We start from the raw sequence: 20,134 nt of genomic DNA, 5'->3' as shown, positions 1-20,134 counted from the left end.
AATTTTCAAGTTCAGATAATGCTGCATACTTTTCCAACTCCTATATATTAAAAATATGAGACAAGCTGAATCTTCTGTATGAAATCATTTTAACCATATACACATATTCCCCCATCATTTAAATCATCTCTACTAGTATGAAGATAAAAAAAAAAACAAAACACAGGGGTGCCTGGCTGGCTCAGTCAGTAGAGCATGCAACTCTTGATCTCAGGGTCATGAGTTCGAGCCCCACACTGGGCGTGGAGCCTCCTGAACGAACACACAAACACACACAACACACACACACACACACACACACACACACACACACACACACGACTTCTCCCCTGAAATTACAATTAATTACTCCCTAAACTGAAATTAGAAAAAAAATTGACAGTCAATTGGAATCCATCATATAAAAATTAAGCTCAACTATACTTTAAGTAAGTAAATAAAATTCAGTTTGGACCTACACAAAAGCACCATAAATGGTCTTCTGTTTTGTTTCTTTTCTTTAAAAGAAAAAAATAATTTATCGCAAACACAAAAGGTATAAAAACAAAACAGCAACTGTGATAACTCTATGGACCAGAAATTCTGCCTTTCCTCTATAGTCAAAATATAACAAAACACAAACCAGTCATCGTTCATTTATTGATTTAGTCATTGTATTGTATACAGAAGGGAACTTAACCAGACTCAGTAGTCATAGAACTAGTTATGAAAAATGGCAGAGAGGACTATTCTGGCTCTCACTACACCACAGGTATGTACAGCTAGCATCCTAGTCATGCCAGTCCCCCAATCCAAATGCACAACCAAAAAGCTAATTATCACAACACACTCTTTACTCTTTCCCCATTTCGCTAGGGAGACAGAGATGAAAAAATGTATTATTAGAATGTCAGATGGAATCTTTCCACCCAACACGGTTATCTCTATAATATCCTGTAAAGTTATCACCTAAACGCTAATTAAAACAAATTCTGAGTAACTCTTATGCCACCTTTATTTTCAATGAACAATAAAATACTTATTCTTATCCCAGACTGCCTGACTCTCCATTGTCCAAATTATGTTGTCGCAATGGCACAGGATTTCAGCCATTTGTTGTATGTATAAATAGCAGAAATCAGGTGAATTGAGGAGTTAAATCTGATAAGCCAATCTGTAAGTAATGTGCAGAGAGATATTAAATATATGCTATGCAGAAAATTCGTACATTCATATAGTAGACAAAAACTTTTTAATGAGGAATTTATCTAGAATAAAGAATAAATTTTTGGTCAACCAAAGTATTTTCTGAAACATTAAGTCTGATAACCTTTTCCTAATACAAAAGACTGAATTTTTTCCTAAGACTAAATTTCTTGAAACTTGGCTATTTTAAAAATAGAACTCGGGGTGCCTGGGTGGCTCAGTTGGTTGAATGTCCGACTTTGGTTCAGGTCATGATCTCACGGTGAGTTCGAGCCCCGCGTTGGGCTCTGTGCTGACAGCTCGGAGCCTGGAGCTACTTCACATTCTGTGTCTTCCTCTCTGCCCCTCCCCTGCTCGCAGTGTGTCTCTCTCTCAAAAATAAATAAACATTAAAAAAAAATTAAAAAACAGAAGTCACTTTAATATATTTTTCTTTAAAGCATTATTTAATGGCACTTTGTCTACTTAAATTACCAGGAAGAAATCAAGATAATATTAAACTCTTGACTACCTTTAGAAGCAGCATGAATGATCCTGTTATGTGTACCTAAGATCATAGTTCATATTTCTAAGTTAAAGGTCTAAAAGAACACACATGATACAATGGAGAAAATTTTAACAAACTCAAACCATATATCAGCCTCTCTGACTTTCCAAGGAAAAACACAACTGAGAAAATAAATGGGAATCCTTACTTTCCCATACTAAGAAACAAAAATAACCAGTTTTTCTAACAGGCTCACATAAATAAGCTTAAGGCATCACCGTCAGAAAAACTGGCCAAAAAAATCACACTGTGAATTTCCACACTTTAAAAATGCAGCAAATCCCATGACCTCCTTTATTTGTGGAGTCTAAAATAGTCAAACTCAGAGAGAGTGTAGAATGATGGTTGTGCTGGGGAGGGAGAGGAAATGAAGAGATGCTGGTCAAACAGTACAGAGTTTCACTCAGGCAAGATGAATTCTGGAGACCTAATGAACAGCATGGTGACTACAGTTAATAATAGTGTTGTGTACCTGAAATCTGCTGAGAGTAGATCTTAAGAGTTTTTCCCATACCAAAAAAAGAAAATGTTGATTAGCTTGATTGTATTCACTTCACAATACATATATCAAAACATTATGTTGCATATGTATACCAAAACATCAGGTATCTGTCAGCATACATCAAAATATAAATATACAACCTGATGTTCTAATCAACTGTATACAATTCCAATTTGTCAACTATACCTTTAAAAAGCTGAAAAAAATGCTGCAAGTTCTTCCACACGTGACTATTATTGTCAAATTAATAGATCAAACCAGACCTAAAAGTCTTTTTTTCATGTAAGCAAGTGGGAGTAATAATTTTATTTAAGTGGGAGATAATTTTAAAACTACATATAGTGGCAAGTGGATTTTGTAAGTACTGGAGTATCCCCTAGTGGACTGGTAAGGAACAGGTTTTTGTGCTTATTAAGTTCAACTTTGTTAAGTCTCAGATCTTAACAGATTCACTAACAATACTAACCCAAAAAGTATGTATTTTCCAATCTTCTTTAATAATATCCTGATGATATAATTTAAAATAAGGGAAGTCATTACGGAAATTACTCAAACTACCTCACTGATCTAAATGTCAACAATGAAATTATGAGTATTAAGGAGAGTGCTTCCTAAAGAGCCAGGAGCTGCCAAAAATGAATTTGAGAAACTATGAAAAGGGCCTGAAAATGATTCTTTTACATATCATGTAATTTCTTTTCTTTTCTTTTTTTTATTTATTTTGAAAGAGAGCACATGCACACACAAGCAGAAGAGAGGCAGACAGAGGGAGGGAGAATCCCAAGCAGGTCCCACAATGTCAGCGCAGCCCGAACCCACGAACTGTGCGATCATGACCTGAGCCGAAACCAGGAGGTGAACACTTAACTGAGCCACCCAGATGCCCCAACATACCATATAATTTCTGACAACATGCGGAATATGAAGAATGACTAAAAAACCATTTTTAAGGCATCAACACCCTATACACAAATGAAAACAAAATAATGACTATTTCATGTTTTGCAATCAAGCAAAATCTACTGAATACAAAGTATACAAAATCTTCTCAATCATACTTGAACACATTGAAAACAATGCTACCCTGTTTCTTCCATCCACACCATCTGAACAGAACACCTTCTGTTCCCCCTATCTAAAACACTCTTCGCACTCCTATCCACTGACCCATTTAATTCCTACCCATCCTTCAAATCTCAACTAAATCAACACTAACTTCCCCAACTAGGTACAATTCTACTATTCTGCTTCTAATGGCATTATGTACCTCAATTTTTACTGATTTATTTAAGAAATGTCTGCTCATTTTATCACCGGGTTATTTACAGAGTTCTATGATCTTACCCGGTTGTTGTGACAAATAAGTGATACCTGTATAAACCACCTTTTAATAATACCAGCCACCATGTAAATGCTATTAGTGGCCCCATTAAACTGGTCCGAGATAGTGCTTCTGCCATCTAAGATTATTCTTCAGTTTTGTTTCGTTGTTAAAAATCCCTTTATTATCAGCATTAACACAGTACTAGAGTAGTTCTACTTTATTGTCAAATTCTTTGATATCCCTCTCTTCAAGCGGTAGAGCTTAATTCCCTACCCTGTGAGTAGAATTAGCAACTTGCTTCTCACAAAAAGAATAAGGTGGAAGAAAACTTGTGTGACTTAGGGATTAGGTCCTAAAAGGTACTGTGGCATTCTGTTCACTCTCTCTCTAGAATTATTTGCTCTGGGGGAAGCCAGCTGCCATATTGTGAGGGTACTCAAACAGTGCTATCAGAGCGATCCATGGGACAAGGAACTGAGACCTCCCACTGGCAACCATCCTGAAAACAGATCTTCCATCCCCAGACAAGCCTTCAGATGACTGCAGCTCCAGTTGGCAGGTTCAGTGGAACCTCCCAAGACACCCTGAGCCACAATCACTGAGATAAGAAACTTCCGGATTTCATTTTTTTTTCATGTTTATTTATTTTTGAGAGCGAGAGAGCACGCGCGCACACACACGGAGGAGGGGCAGAGAGAGAAAGAGGGAGAGAATCTCAAGCAGACTCCGTACTGCCAGTGCAGAGCCCGAGATGGAGCTCAACCTCATGGACCATGAGATCATGACCTAGCTGAAATCAGTCAAAGGCTTAACCGACTGACCCACCCAGGCACCCTGAAACTTCCAGATTTCTTACACTGAGAAATCATGTGAGATTATAAATACCGGTTATTTTAAGCTGTTAAACTTCAGGGTAACTAGTTACTCACCAATAAATATATTGTATTTAATATGTTTAAAGAAAAAAGAGAGGGGCACCTGGGTGCCTCAGTGGGTTAGCACCTGACTCTTGATTTTGGATAAGGTCGTGGTCTTACAGTCTGTGGCATCGAGCCCCTCTCACAGTACAGACCCTGTCTGGGATTCCCTCTCTCTGCCCCTCCCCCTCATGCTCATTCTCATTCTCTCTCAAAATAAACTCTAAAAAAAAAAGAAAAAAAAGGGAATAATGATAGTAAAGGAAAAAAAGGGAATAATGATAGTAAAGGAAACAGATACTACTAAAAAAGACCAACAACAACAAAATAAATCCAATTCAAAAATGGGCAAGGGATTTGAATAGACATTTCTTCAAACTGGATGTACCAATGGCCAACAAGCACATGCAGAGATGCTCAACATCGCTAGTCATCAGGGAAATGGAAATCAATCCCACAATCAGATACCACCTCCCACCCACCAAGCTACCATCAAAAAAACAAAAAATAAGTGTTAATGAGGATGTGGTAAAATTGGAATCCTTGTGCACTAATCGTAGGAATGTAAAATGGTGCAACCACTATAGAAAAAAGTATGGCAGTTCCTCAAAAGATTAAAAGAGAATTGCCATATGGGGCGCCTGGGTGGCTTGGTCGGTTAAGCGTCCGACTTCGGCTCAGGTCATGATCTCACGGTCCGTGAGTTCGAGCCCTGCGTCGGGCTCTGTGCTGACGGCTCAGAGCCTGGAGCCTGCTTCCGATTCTGTGTCTCCCTCTCTCTCTGACCCTCCCCTATTCATGCTCTGTCTCTCTCTGTCTCAAAAATAAATAAATGTTAAAAAAAAAAATTTACAAAAAAAGAGAATTGCCATATGACCCAATAATTCCACTTCTGGATATATACCCCAAAGAAATTAAAGCAGGGCTCAAAGAGATATCTGTGTAACGTTAAGTTCATAGCAACATTATTCACAATAGTCAAAATGTGCAAGTAACCCAAATGGTCCATTGACAGATGAGTAAATAAAATGTGGTACACACATACAATGAAATATCATTCAGCCTTAAAAAGGAAGGAAATTCTGTCATAAGCTACAACATAGATGAACCTTGAGGTCATCATGTTAAATGGAATAAGCCAATCATAAATAGACAAATACTGTACTTAGTGTCGTCAAATTCATAGAGACAGAAAGTAGAATGATGGTTGCCAGGGGAAGGGGAAATGGGGAACTAGTTTGTTTAATAGGTACAGGGTTTCAATTTTACAAGATGAAAAGAGTTCTGGGGATGGATGGTGGTGATGGATATACAATGTGAATACACTAATGCCACTCAAGTATATATTTTTATTTATTTTTAATGTTTATTTTTGAGAGAGAGAAAGAGAGAGACAGAGAGAGAGAGAGACAGAGAGAGAGAGAGACAGAGAGAGAGAGAGACAGAGAGAGAGAGAGACAGAGAGAGAGAGGGAAAGAGCATAGAAGCGGGGTAGGGGTAGAGAGAAAGAGAAACACACAGAATCCAAAGCAGGCTCCATTCTCCAAGCTGTCATCACAGAGCCTGATGCAGGGCTCGAACTCACAAACCAAGAGATCATGACCTGAGCCAAAGTCGGACACTTAACTGAGTCACCCAGGCACCCCTCAACCGTATATTTTTAAATGGTTAAAATGGTAAATTTTATATTCTGTGTATTTCACAATTTTTTTTAAAAAAGACCAGACATTTTAAAGAGAATCAAATGGAACATGCAGAAATGAAAAATATAGCAACTGAAATCAGAAGTTAAATTGATAAACAGCAGATTAGACCAGCTAAAGACCACACTAAAGAAACACACAAAATGTAGCACAGTCATACAGCAAATGAAAACACGGAACAGCAGTTAAGCAACATGAGGACAGAACAAAAGGTCCAACATATGTCTAAACAATGTTCAAGAAAAGAGCAGAGAAAATGGGAAAGAGGCAATATTTGAAGATGCAATTGTTGAGACTTTTCCAGAACTGAAGTTTCAGGAAGCACAAATAATCACTACTGGATAAACAGGAAGAAATCTACACCTAGATACTTTGTAGTGAAAATGCAGAGTACTAAAGACAAAAAGATTGGTAAAACCGGTACATAGAAATGACAGACCGTGTCCAAGAAGGATAATTACACTGACAACTAACTTCTCAATAGCAATAATGAAACCCAGAGGATAATAAAATAATGTACTGAAAAGGCTGAACACTAAATCGGATAGACCTCACAGCTGTGCAATTTAGCCTACTATGACTTTAAGGGCCCCTATGCGCTCACGAAAAGAGAATAAACTCTCATCATGTTATAATGAACTCTCAACTGCAATGGGGTTATGTCCCAATAAACCCACAGTTAAGTAGAAATATTGTAAAATAAAAATGCACTTAATGCACTTAACCTACTGAACATCGTAGCTTAGCCTAGCCTACCTTAAAGGTGCTCAGAACACTTACTTTACTTTAGCTACAGTTAGAAAAAATCATCAAACACAAAGCCTATTTTATAATAAAGTACTGAATAACTCATGTAATTCATTGAATAACATACTGAAAGTGAAAAACAGATTGGTTGTATGGGTACAGATGGCTGTGTGTGTATCAACTGCTTACCCTTGTGCCATATCGCTGATAGAACCCTGTGGCTCACTGCCACTGCCCAGCATCACAAGAGTATCATATTGTGTATCGAATTCAAAATTCACAGTATGGTTTCTATTGAATGGTATCGCTTTTGCACCATGGTGAAGTTGAAAAATTCTAAGTCAAACCATCATAAGTCAGAGACCATCTGTAATTCTTCACCTGATGTGCATATCCAAATCCCAAGGGAGGGTGTTTTTTTCTTCAGAATATACCTATTTGGTTCAGTAGCAACATTTTTTTTAATGTTCTAGAGATGATTTTGATGCACGCTCTGGTTAAGGAGAGAAGGAGAGGTGGAGGGAGAGAAGGAGAGGAAGGAAATATGATAAAACAAATGAGGCAAAGTATTAACAATGGGGGAATCTGGGCAAAGAGCAAATGAGATTCTTAATGTTTTTCTTGCAACTGTTCTATAATCTTGAAACTTTCAAAATAAAAGATATTTTATTTTTAATTATTTTTTTTAGAGTTTATTTTGAGAGAGACAGAGACAGTGTGAGTAGGGGAGGGGCAGAGAGGGAGAGAGAGAGAATTCCAAGCTGGCTCTGTCCTGTCAGCACAGAGCCCGATGCAGGGTTCGAACTCACGAAATCATGAGAAAGACCTGAGCCAAAACCAAGAGTCAGACGCTTAACCGACTGAGCCATGCAGGTGCCACTTTTAAATTATTTTTAAAGTAAACTCTACACCCACTAACATGGGGCTTGAGTTCACAACCCTGATATCAAGAGTCACATGCTCTACCGAGCCAGCAAGGCACCTCTAAAAATTATTTTTAAACACAAACACACACACACACACACACACGCACACACACACACCAGAATTACACAATTCTGTTTTAAAATGCCATTATACTGGGGATGCATGGGTGGCTCAGTTAGGTGCCCAACTCCTGATTTCGACTCAGATCATGATCTCAAAGTTCATGGGATCAAGCCCTGTGTTGGGTTCTGCACTGACAGTACAGAGCCTGCTTAGGAATCTCTCTTTCCCTCTTTCTCTCTGTCCCTCCTCTGCTCTTACATGTGTGTGTGTGCGCGTGGGTGTGACAGAGAGACAGAGACGCGCTTTCTCAAAATAAGTAAACATTAAAAATAAAAATAAAATCCACTCTCTTTCTAAACACTGATTCTAAAAATTCTAATTAGATAAAATGCCCATAAATTAATTCAAGTTGTCCATTACCTGGAAGTATTCATGATAAAAGAATAGATGTTAGATGTGGTCAGTTACTAAAACACAAAACTGTCAGCTAATTCATGACAACCTCACCAGAAGGTATGGAAAACATTCATAAAGGTTCTATGTCCCGCACCTCCTTCTTGATTTTGTTCTTTCAATATTCTTAGGGCTTTTTTTAAAGTTTTTATTTTAATTTCACTTAGTTAACATACAGTATTATATTAGTTTCATGTGTATAATATGGTAATTTCATAGTTTAATACATTACCTGGTGCTCATCACCCAGTATTCTTAGTTAAAATATTCATAGCTCTTAAAATAAATCAGGCAAAGTTCCGCTGGGCAATTTTAGAGATAAATTTAAAATTCCATTTTCCAAAACTTAATGCTCTAACCTTTAAACTTCTAAACGTCTAAAACTTCCTCTTCTTTCCTAACCTTCCTACACAATCTCACATCAAACCAATAAAAAGAGAAACACAAACTTCACCTTCTCTTTTTCCCCTTTAAACTTCTCCAATCTCTTTATATCTTGAAGAGCAGAAAAAGAAATACTAATAATTTTTTAGTCATCAAGCATAAGACATAATGGCAGAAACTTTATATATATTATCTTATTTAATTCTCAAATTACCCTATACAGCAGGTATTATCCTCATTTTATAATGAGGAAATAAAATAAGCTCAATCACAGTTAAACCGGAATTCTTTTTTTCTTAATGTTTATTATTTATTTTTGAGAGAGACAGAGAAAGAGACAAGAGTGCAAGTGGGGGAGGAGCAGAGAGAGAGAGGGAGACACAGAATCTGAAGCAGGCTCCAGGCTCTGAGCTGTCAGCATGGAGCCTGACTCAGGGCTTGAATTCACATACTGTGAGATCATGACCTGAGCCGAAGTTGGACACTTAACCGACTAAGCCACCCAGGTGCCCCGAAACCGGAATTCTAACCCAAATCTGCCTAAGTTCCAAAACCGTGTCCTTCTCCATCACAGTGCATTCTGGAGTCCCATCTGTACCATTTTCAGTTCTCCGCTCAGCATAACGTAGTTCCATACAGTACAGAACCTTAGCACACTGCCCGACACCAAGATCCAGTTTCACAAAAACAGAACCTTAGAGAGAAGTTTCTCAGTCACAAATTCAGAGTTTTTTTCCCTTTCCTACAGACCCCAAACTCACTTTTAGTTTCACTTGTTCAATCTATATCCAACTTAGACACAACTTAAACTAAAAAATGTCATCTACCTATTGGGTACTTCTGCGTCTACCGGCTTTATAGGAGCATGGTGACTCCAGTTATAAATTTATCCAATCCACTGTTGTGTTGAGGAGGGGTGGTCCCATTCCACCCCCAGCTTCGATGATTCACTAGGCAGATTCGGAGGACTCTCTACATTGTCATACTCATTATTAAAGCAAAAGGATACAAAGCAAAAGCAGCAAAAAGAAAAGGCAGATGGGGCAAAGTCTAGAGGAAATCAGACATACCCTTCCAAAAAGTCTTTTCCCAGGGTAGTCACACAGGACACACTTAATTCCTCTAGCAATGAATTAAAACAACATGCGTAAAATGTTGTGTACAAGTAAGCTCATTAGAGATTTGGCAAGGTTTTTCTCGGGAGCTGGTTAGGCAGGTACCCTCTGCCTACCATATACCAAAATTCCAGATTGCTAGATAGAAAGCAGGTGTTTCACATAAACCACATTGTACAGTTTAGGCACAGTGAGCCACTGTTGTGGGAATGGTGGGAACCCTCCTAAAACCCAAGTTCCCAAATATCAGCCAAGAGCCAACCCCATTAAGCAGGCCATTCTAAGGTAACAGTCTCAAGCCCACTAGGTAACTCTTTTCTGCACAACTGAGATGCTCCCTTTAGAAATAACATTTTGTTTTTAGCAATCTGTATTTGCTATACAAAATGGGTCCCCATTTCTCATCATTTTAATCAAGATTTCCTTTTCTGAGATTTTACGTTTTTTCTAACTTATCAGCTACTTATGCCCAAGTTTGAAAAGCCACACACTATGGTATGCTTAAATTCTATCCTTTGGGAGAATACCTGTGGGTGGTAAAATCCTTTTAAGATTTAAAGACAACAAAAAATAATCTTAGCACAATGGCATATACATCATTTGATGCAATACATATTATTGATCTATACTGTAACAGAATCAATAACTGTTAATATCTTTTAAAAAAGTTTTAAGTAGGCCTCAGTCCCCTAAGATTTCTACGTATTACCAGTTAATACGCACATTTACAAATTAGCTGTTAACATTGTGAGAACGATAGTCTTTTTTAAATCACCACCTAAAAACTAGCAGTAAACCCACTGTTCCTTCTTCTTAAAAGAAATTAAACAACTCATGACATTTAAAAGGAACGGAATATAACCTTGCTGTCCTCCTCCACATTTCATTTTCAAAAGAGTTAATGCTTCAGACTAAGTACGTTCTGTTCAAAGGGTCATGTAAAAAACTGTAATCACAGGAATATTCTACTCCGGCTTAAAAAAAAAGGAAAGGATTTTAAATATATGTAGACAAATTTGTACTTATTTGGTTATGTCAGCAAATTGAACAATGCTGGACTCTAAGTGAATTAGTGATTGATCTTTACCCTGCAATAATTGCTGAAATGTCTTCTACTTGTTTCCCTACAATCTCTTCTATTAATGTACGTCCTGTCCTTAAATAAAAATATGTGCTCAGCAGAATGAAGAATACAGAAGCCTCCAAGGAACTTAACTGAGGAAACAGGAAAAAACAATAAAAATTGTACGACAAAAGTGTGGATGTTAAATAGAGAAGTAAATACAAAAGTCCTAAAAAGAGGGCCCAAAAAACCCTTTCTCCTTTAAGATTTATAAGGTTCAAAATATATACAGTTGACCTTTGAACCACATGGGATTGAACTGCATAGATGCACTTATATGTGGATTCTTTCCAATAAATACAGAACAGTACTGTAAATATATTTTCCTTAATTTTTTGAGTATAGTTGGAGCACAATGTTAGTCTCAGTGATTTTACAAGTCTACACATTATGCTGTGCTCACAAGTGCAGCTACCACTTGTCACCATGTAATGCTATTACAATATCACTGACTATATTCTCTATGCTGTGCCTTCTATTCCAGCAATTATTCATTCCATAGCTGAGAGCAGTACCTCCCACTCCCCCTCACCCATTCTGACAATCCTCCCATCTCCCCTCCGCTCTGGCAACCATGAGATTGTTCTCTGTATTTATAGGTCTGATTCTGCTTCTTGTCTGTTCATTTCTTTTGGTTTTTAGATTCCACATTGAGTCAAATAATATGATATTTATCTTTCTCAGTCTGACTTATTTCACTTAGCACAACACCCTCTAGGTCCACCAGTGTTATCTCAAATCAGTAAGGCTTCCGGTCAACAGTAGGCTATTAGAAGTTAAGTTTTGGGGAAGTCAAAAGTTATACATGGATTTTCAACTGTAGGGCGATTGGTACCCCTAACCCCCACATTGTTCAAGGGTCAAACGTAAAGTGAAGAAAGTAACAAAAAATTGCATGTAAGTTTTGTATACGTTTTGGTTAAGAATATAAACTATATGCATAAAAGAGGGTTTAAAAGGATATACACCAAAACTTTAATGATTCTCCAAAGAGGAAGGTGGCTTTTGGGGTTTGTTTTTTTTACTTTTTTAATGTTCTTTTTTTACCTGTAATGAAATATATGCTTTGTAATAACAAAAAATTATTTTTCCTTTCCCTTTGAAGAAATAAAGGAAGGAGTACTAAATATACAGCTTTTTTTCCTTTTTTCTAGTTTAAAAGATGAAGGAAGGGATTTATTTTTAATAAACATGCTATACTTGGACAAATAATAATATAAAATACAAACATATTACACTTGGTCAGTCTCCTGTGGCTTTGTAAGCCGTCCCTTAAAAGTCAGTCAAAAATAAATAAAGCTAAATATTCCAGGAAAGATCTTCAAGTGAGAAACCAGTTTTGTCACACTATTATCCTATTAGTAGAGATCACGCAGCTTCTCACTGAGGTCCTTAAGGTAACTTTTAGATCATTCTTCATTTCTGTTATTTTCCCAAAGATCATCCTCTTCAAAGTAAAGTTTGTTTTTTTTTAATGTTCATTGCAAATAACAAAAAACTACACTTACACTGTTTTTAGAAAGCTATACACAGAAGCCCATGCATTAAAGGAAGCATCTTGGTATACTAGAAAGCACAGTGTGTTAGTCTTAAGTTACATTCCAGGTCGGGCCATACCACTTATTATACATGATTTAATTATTATCAATTTGAAATAAGAGGATCCTTTTACGGTAGGTTGTGTTAACATCTCTCTACAAAATACATGCTCACTGTAAAAAAGAAATTCAAATAATATAGACAGTGTGTAGTGTTAAAAGCACAAGTTCCCTTTACATTTCCACTCATACCACCCACCAAGGAGCCTGAGAAAACATTAATAGGATGCTTTTAATAGGCCAGCTAATTGACCTGTTTCACTCACAGCTGTCTGGACCAAGATGAATCTCCTCTGAATTGAACAGACTCTGAACATCACTCAGAGATTCTAGAATTTGAACTCAACACAGTTACTAGAAAGAAATTTGGGCTAAGGGTGGGCACAGGGGATGGGGGGGGGGGATTAGTGTGTTACACAGAACACAGAATTAATATATAGCAAAACAGTAGAGCCAACCATGGTAGTCATTACTGCTCTCCATCAAATATTTCTAGCTGCCTTTCTAGGCGCATGGCAAAACTGCACCTTTCCCATCCCCTTGTCATGATTTGAGGCCATACAACTTGCTTTGGCCAATAAAAAATAAGCAGAAGTGATGTATGTCTCTTCCAACTTTTAAAGTTTCCACTAGTACTTGATTTCTCACTCCCTTTCCCCCTGCAATGGCCATCTGCCAACATTACATAGTCGAAGACTATCAGTTTTGGGTTCTTCATGACAAAAGATGGGCACAGCCCCTCTCGCACCTCCTCCCAAGCTCCTCCAACATACACACAAATGATCCACTCTGAACATGTAGTGTGAGTGACAAACCTTTAATGTGTTATTCCACTGAGATGGGGAGGGGGCTATTGTTACCAACCCATAACCTACTCTACCCTAACCAGACAGACCAACTGACCGTGAAGTTAATGTAAAAAAATAGGCAAGCAAGAATAGCCAGGAATATTCTGAAAATAAAGAATAATGAAGAACTAGCCCTACTGGATAGCAGCAACAATAAACTAATACAACAACTATAACATTAATTAAACATTAAACACTGTTCTAAACACTTTATATAAATAAACTCACTTAATCTTCCTAACAACTTTATTTGATAGGTGTTATCATCTCCAATTTACAAATGAGGACACTAAATTACAGACATTTTAAGCAACTTGGCAAAAGTCATACGGCTGAGAAAGTGGTACAGAAAAGATTTCAAAGCAAGGCAGTTTAGCACAAGTCCATATTCTTAACCATCATGCTATCCTGAACATTATAAAAAGTACCAAAATTAAAACAGCATGATACCAGCGCATACTTAGGCAAATCAGCAGAACAAAAAACTCAAATAGAATTAAACATACACAAGATTTTAGTATACAAAAAGGTGAATAAAAGAGATTTATTCAACAAATAGTTATTTGAAATCCCTATATCCTTTCTTGTCATCAAGCCCAATTTAGGGCATTTATCCTATACTACATATATGTTTGAATACGAATGAAACATTTGAAATGAAACATAAGGTTTTTCACTGTTTGAAAACAACCTAATTATAGAATTCATCCCTACAACGAAATGCTATGCATTTTATGCTCTCTCTCTGTCTCAAAAATAAATAAACGTTAAAAAAAAAATTAAAAAAAAAAAAAAAAAAAGCGGGCTCTGTGCTGACAGCTCAGAGCCTGGAGCCTGTTTCAGATTCTGTGTCTCCCTCTCTCTGACCCTCCCCCGTTCATGCTCTGTCTCTGTCTCAAAAATAAATAAACGTTAAAAAAAAAATTTTGGGGGGGCGCCTGGGTGGCTCAGTCGGTTGAGCGTCCGACTTCAGCTCAGGTCACGATCTCGCGTTCGGTGGAACGTTCGAGCCCCGCGTCGGGCTCTGGGCTGACGGCTCAGAGCCTGGAGCCTGCTTCCGATTCTGTGTCTCCCTCTCTCTCTGCCCCTCCCCCGTTCATGCTCTGTCTCTCTCTGTCCCAAAAATAAATAAACGTTTAAAAAAATTTTTAAAAAAAAATTTTTTTTTTAAAAAGAAATGCTATGCATTTAAAAAAAAAAAAAAATGGGGTGCCTGGGTCGCTCAGTCGGTTAAGCATCTGACTTCGGCTCAGGTCATGATCTCACGGTCTAAGAGTTTAAGCCCTGCGTCGGGCTCTGTGCTGACAGATCAGAGCCTGGAGCCTGCTTTGGATTCTGTATCTCCCTCTCTCTCTCTCTGCTTCTGCCCTGCTCATGCTCTGTCCCTCTCTGTCTCAAAAAAAATAAAATAAATAAAATTAAAAAAAAATAAATAAAATTTTTAAAAAGACAAGTTCTTTATTTACTAACATGAGGAATTTCCAAGCTAAATTAAGTGAAAAGGGCAAGGTGAAAAAACAGTGCATATAATATGCTTCGATGGGTCTTAAAAAAAACAAAAAAAAAAAAAAAACAAAAAAAACCACAGGACTGGGGAGATATATAGCCCATGCGCGCACACACACACACTCTATGTATCTCTTAAGTAGACACAAGAAACTGGTGAATGGATTGCCAAAATCTGAGTGGCCAGGGGAAAGGAAGTGGCAGAAACACTTCTGTACCATATGAATTTTAAACTATGTAAAGTTACTGACCATTCAATAGACAAATGATTTAAATTTTAAGAGAGAAAGACTGAGCCATTTAGCAACAGGGATATATACCAAAAGAATATACTGACTTTTCATGATAAAGAGAAGCTGAACAGCCATTATGTTCCATATACAAGCTAAAACTGAGAAAGCCAGCTGGAAGAAAGGAAAACCGAACAGATGTACACAGCAAAAAAAGATGCCAAAACCTTGCAGCCTCTGAAAGAGAAAGACGGAGCATGCAGTCTTAATTTCTAATTGCTTACCAGCTCCAGTTTCCCTAAGGCCCCGCTGTACGATGATTCCTATCTATGGAGTGTCATGATCACCAGCATACATACATACAACGCTCCTTTCCACCACCTTATGGAGTTAGCTCCATCGGTTCGCCATTTCTTTTTTTCTTACAGCACCTTCGGCTAGCTTTTCTATCTACATAGTAGATCAACAGGAAAGTACTTTAGTTTGACTTCCAAGTGCCTTTGTGAAAGAGGAAAGATTATGATTTACCTAAGTGCTAGAAATATCCAATCAGAAAAAAAAAAGTCCAGTCAGAACGTAAGTAATAATTGTATCAAAACAGAATAAAACTACACATTATGCTTATCTATATATCCAGAAGCAATGAAATCTGGTAATTGAAGCTAGGCACAGAACAAGCGTAAATACAATATATTTAAATACTAAATATATTTAGAACTTTTGAAACTTAAATATATTAACCAATAAAAATGTTCTCTATTTTTTTTTAAGTTGCTTTTTTTCTATCACTTTTTTCTATCGCTCTGTTACTTATCAATCACTTTTTGAACACTTTTATCATCCACTATACACTCTCTGGGAATTTTACATGTAATAATTAATTTTCACAACTCTTTAAGGTATGTACCGTTAGCATGACTATCTCACAGATGAAGAAACACACAGAAAAGAAGTAACTTGCCCAGAAATACTTAATTTCTAAGGTCTCTTACAGTTCTAAATTTTTCATACCTATGTCAAGATACTAAAATCACAAATTTAATCTAGGCTCTAAACCCACATAGTTTAACACCAGAATCCTATGCTATTAACTGCATACTTATAAATGGTTGCAGCTCTGACAGATGTTTAAAATTGAAAACACTCAACTAGAAAACCCAAATGCTTCAAGAATTCCAAGTATAAAAAAACTGTTTACATCAAGATGAGAGAGCAAACACAATCTCATTCTTGGTAGATCAATATCTCATATAACTTTAACATATTTATTTTAAGTAATCTCTACACCCAATGTGGGGCTCAAACTCATAACTCTGAGACCAAGAGTCACATGCTCTTCCAACTGAGCCAGCCAGGTACCCTTCTTAAATATAAACTTTTTAAAGAAATATTTTCCTGCTAATAGTAATTATCTAGCTTTCTTTTGTTATTATTTCTTTCAAAATCAATTCCAAAAAATACCTGAGAAATAAAAACAGTAGATAAAGGTTAGTCACAAAATGAGCAAAATAGTAATATTTATTAATATTTATTAAAGTGAATTATACTTATTATATTTTCTTTTTCTTTTTATTACATTATCATGAGGGCTTTAGGAAGACAGTGGAGCACGAGTACAGGATATCTCCTGCTAGGTGCAACAGAGAATCGGGAAAACCATAAAACTTAACCCAAGCTCTGCTTCCTACTAGCTCTGTGGTCTTAAAGGAGACTTAACCTCTCTAACTCAACTAAATATCATCTTCATCATAGCTAAAACTATTAAGTATGTATAGCTCTCAGGGTTTTTTTTCCATGCATTGCATACTTATTTTTTATTGTTTTTCAATTCCAGTATACATAATTCCAGCTAACATACAGTGTTAGTTATATAACTTTCAGATGTACAATATAGTGATTCCACAACTCTACACATTACTCAGGGCCCATCATGATAAGTGTACTCATTAATCCCCATCACTCAATTCACCATCCCCCCTACCAATGCCCCTCTGGTAACCATCAGTTTGTTCTCTATAGTTAAGAGTCTGTTTCTTGATTTGTCTTTTTTTCCCCCCTCTGTTCATTTGTTAATCTTAAAGTCCACTTATGTGTGACATCATATGCTATTTGTCTTTGTCTGACTTATTTCACTTAGCATAATACTCTCTAGCTCCATCTCTGTGGTTGCAAATGGCAAGACTTCATTTCTTTTTTATGGCTGAATAATATTCCATTCTGTGTGTGTATGTGTGCAAACACAACCCACACCTTTTTTATCCATTCATCTATTGATGGACACTTGGGCTGCTTCCATAATTTGGCTATTGTAAATAATGCTTCAATAAGCATAGGGGTGTGTATATTCCTTTGAATTAGTGCTTTTGTATTCTTTGGGTAAATACCTGGTAATGCAATTACTGGATCATTGGGTAGTTCTAGTTTTACCTTTTTGAGGAACTTCCATGCAGTTTTCCACAGTAGCTGCACCAGTTTGTATTCCCACAATTAGTGCATGAGAATTTTTTTTTTCTCCACATCTTCACCAACACTTGTTTCTTATGTTTTTGATTTTAGCCACTCTGACAGTGTGAGGTGATATCTAATTGTGGTCTTGATTTGTATCTCCCTGATGAGTGATGTTGAGCATCTTTTCACGTGTCTGTTGGCCATCTGGATGTCTCTGGAGAAATGTCTGTTCATGTCTTCTGCCCATTTTTAATTGGATTATTTATTTTTTTCTCAGGGTTGTTTGAGGATTAAGTGAGACAGCAGAATACAGTGTCTGGCACACAAGCACCTGATTCTCTCCCAATGCTACTATGCTAGTATTAAGGCAAAATGGTTAAGAGCATAACTTTTCGGGTTAGACATGCCTTATTTTGAGACCCGTTTTCATCATTTACTGGATTAAGATTAAATGAGATTCTTACAGCAGAGTTTGGCATACAAATGCTAAATACTATATAAATAATAATACCAAAAGCAAAAACTAAGTGCCAACAAAAGATAACTAGAAATTAAACCTAGAAAAATAAGTTAGACCTGAATCTTTCTGTGCTCTACTGCTAAACTATGTGTCCACAATCAACTTGTTTCATCTCTCAAAGCATAGTTTACCCACCTGTAAACCAAGTGTATTAGAATACAGGATTTCTAAGGTCTCTCCCAGTTCTAAATTTTTTTTTTAAGTTTATTTTTGACAGAGAGAGAGAGAGAGAGAGAGAGAGACAGAGCTTGAGTGGGGGAGGGGCAGAGAGAGAGGGAGACACAGAATCCGAAGCAGGCTCCAGGCTCTGAGCTGTCAGCACAGAGCCCGACGCAGGGCCCAAACTCATGGACCATGACATCATGACCTGAGCCGAAGCCAGATGCTCAACCTACTGAGCCACCCAGGCGCCCAGGTCTCTCCCAGTTCTAAATTTTCATACCTATGTCTGTCTGGCTACCAAAATCATAAATTTTATCTTGTAACAACCAACACCCTCATACATATACACACACTCTCACGGAAAAGAAAAACATATCAGCAGGAGATTGAGAAATTGAGATTCAGAGAAATGGCCAAAAATGGCAAGTTCTACAACTCCAGTTGAAGATTGACTTTTCTATTATTTTGCGAGAGAGAGAGGGAAAGAAAGTGAGAGAGAGATCATGAGCGGGGTAGGGCAGAAAGAGAGGGGGAGAGAGAGAATCCCAAACAGGCTCTGCATTGTCAGCACAGAGACTGCCTCAAGGCTCGAACTCACAAACTCACAGGATCATGACCTGAGCCGAAGCCAGGAGTCAGAGAGACACTTAACCAACTGAGCCACCCAGGTGTCCCCCAATTGAAGATTTTAACAAGAAACATGTTCATGCCAAATACTTTAAAAATATTTTTTTTTTTAACGTTTTATTTATTTTTGAGACAGAGAGAGACAGAGCATGAACGGGGGAGGGGCAGAGAGAGAGGGAGACACAGAATCGGAAGCAGGCTCCAGGCTCTGAGCCATCAGCCCAGAGCCTGACGCAGGGCTCGAACTCACGGACCGCGAGATCGTGACCTGAGCCAAAGTCGGACGCCCAACCGACTGAGCCACCCAGGCGCCCCTAAAAATATTTTTAAAAGGAATGACTAACAATAATGGAAAACAGCACTTAATTTAAAATTACTACCAAAAAAACCATAAAAATATTTATCAGGAGTCTTGAGTACCTATCTAGCTCACAATGCCTCTCCTAAAAAGTCCTTCTCACACAATGGTATGCCCCGAACAGCCAAACACATTCTAAGTCACTCGTTCTCAACCAGGGGTAATTCTACCCCCAAGAAGAAACTGGCACTATCTACAGACATTTTTTGGTTGTCACAACTAGTTAGTTTTTTGGTTGTCACCATTTAGTTAGTAGGAGCAAGAAATGCCCCTAAACATCCTACAAGGCACATACCAGCCCCACAACAAAAAAACATCCAGCCTAAAATGTCAATATTATGGAGCGTGAGAAACCCTGTTATAGGTGATCTGAGCATCAATCACAATGACTGTCCTGAGAATTTGGAACTAAGAAATGAAAGTTTACTATAAACCATTCTCTTGATCAGAAAAGACATTAAAAAATGGGAAGTATGATATGAATTGAATGTCTAAGAGAGAAGAATCACGTGAGCAAACAGCCAAAACAAAAGTCAAAAAATAAATATTTCCTGAGTTTCTAGCAACCTTCCCTGTCTTTTGTCTAGGCCAGCCTAGCTGCATTCCTGTCCTTGAGCCTCCACTATCCCCATAAATATTTTCTATAGATTACATAATCTGGAGTCTCTAATTACTTTTTTTTTTTTTTTTTTTTTAACGTTTATTTTTTTTGAGACAGAGAGAGAGCATGAACAGGGGAGGAGCAGAGAGAGAGGGAGACACAGAATCTGAAACAGGCTCCAGGCTCTGAGCTGTCAGCACAGAGCCCGACGCGGGGCTCGAACTCACGGACCGTGAGATCATGACC

At 37.5% G+C, this 20,134-nt stretch overlaps 1 protein-coding gene across 4 annotated transcripts in view; it reads right to left on the bottom strand.

Moving 5' to 3' along the window:
• ABL2 (ABL proto-oncogene 2, non-receptor tyrosine kinase) overlaps positions 1 to 20,134 on the bottom strand; it is a 112,700-nt gene that overhangs the window by 78,938 nt on the left and 13,628 nt on the right. The window lies entirely within an intron of this gene.

The sequence above is a fragment of the Panthera pardus genome, unplaced genomic scaffold (assembly GCF_024362965.1).
Source record: "Panthera pardus isolate Hobbes unplaced genomic scaffold, ASM2436296v1 HiC_scaffold_21, whole genome shotgun sequence".
Lineage (NCBI taxonomy): Eukaryota > Metazoa > Chordata > Mammalia > Carnivora > Felidae > Panthera > Panthera pardus.
The sequence above is the reverse complement of the archived record's forward strand: the minus strand, read 5'-3'. Positions and strand labels throughout refer to the sequence as shown.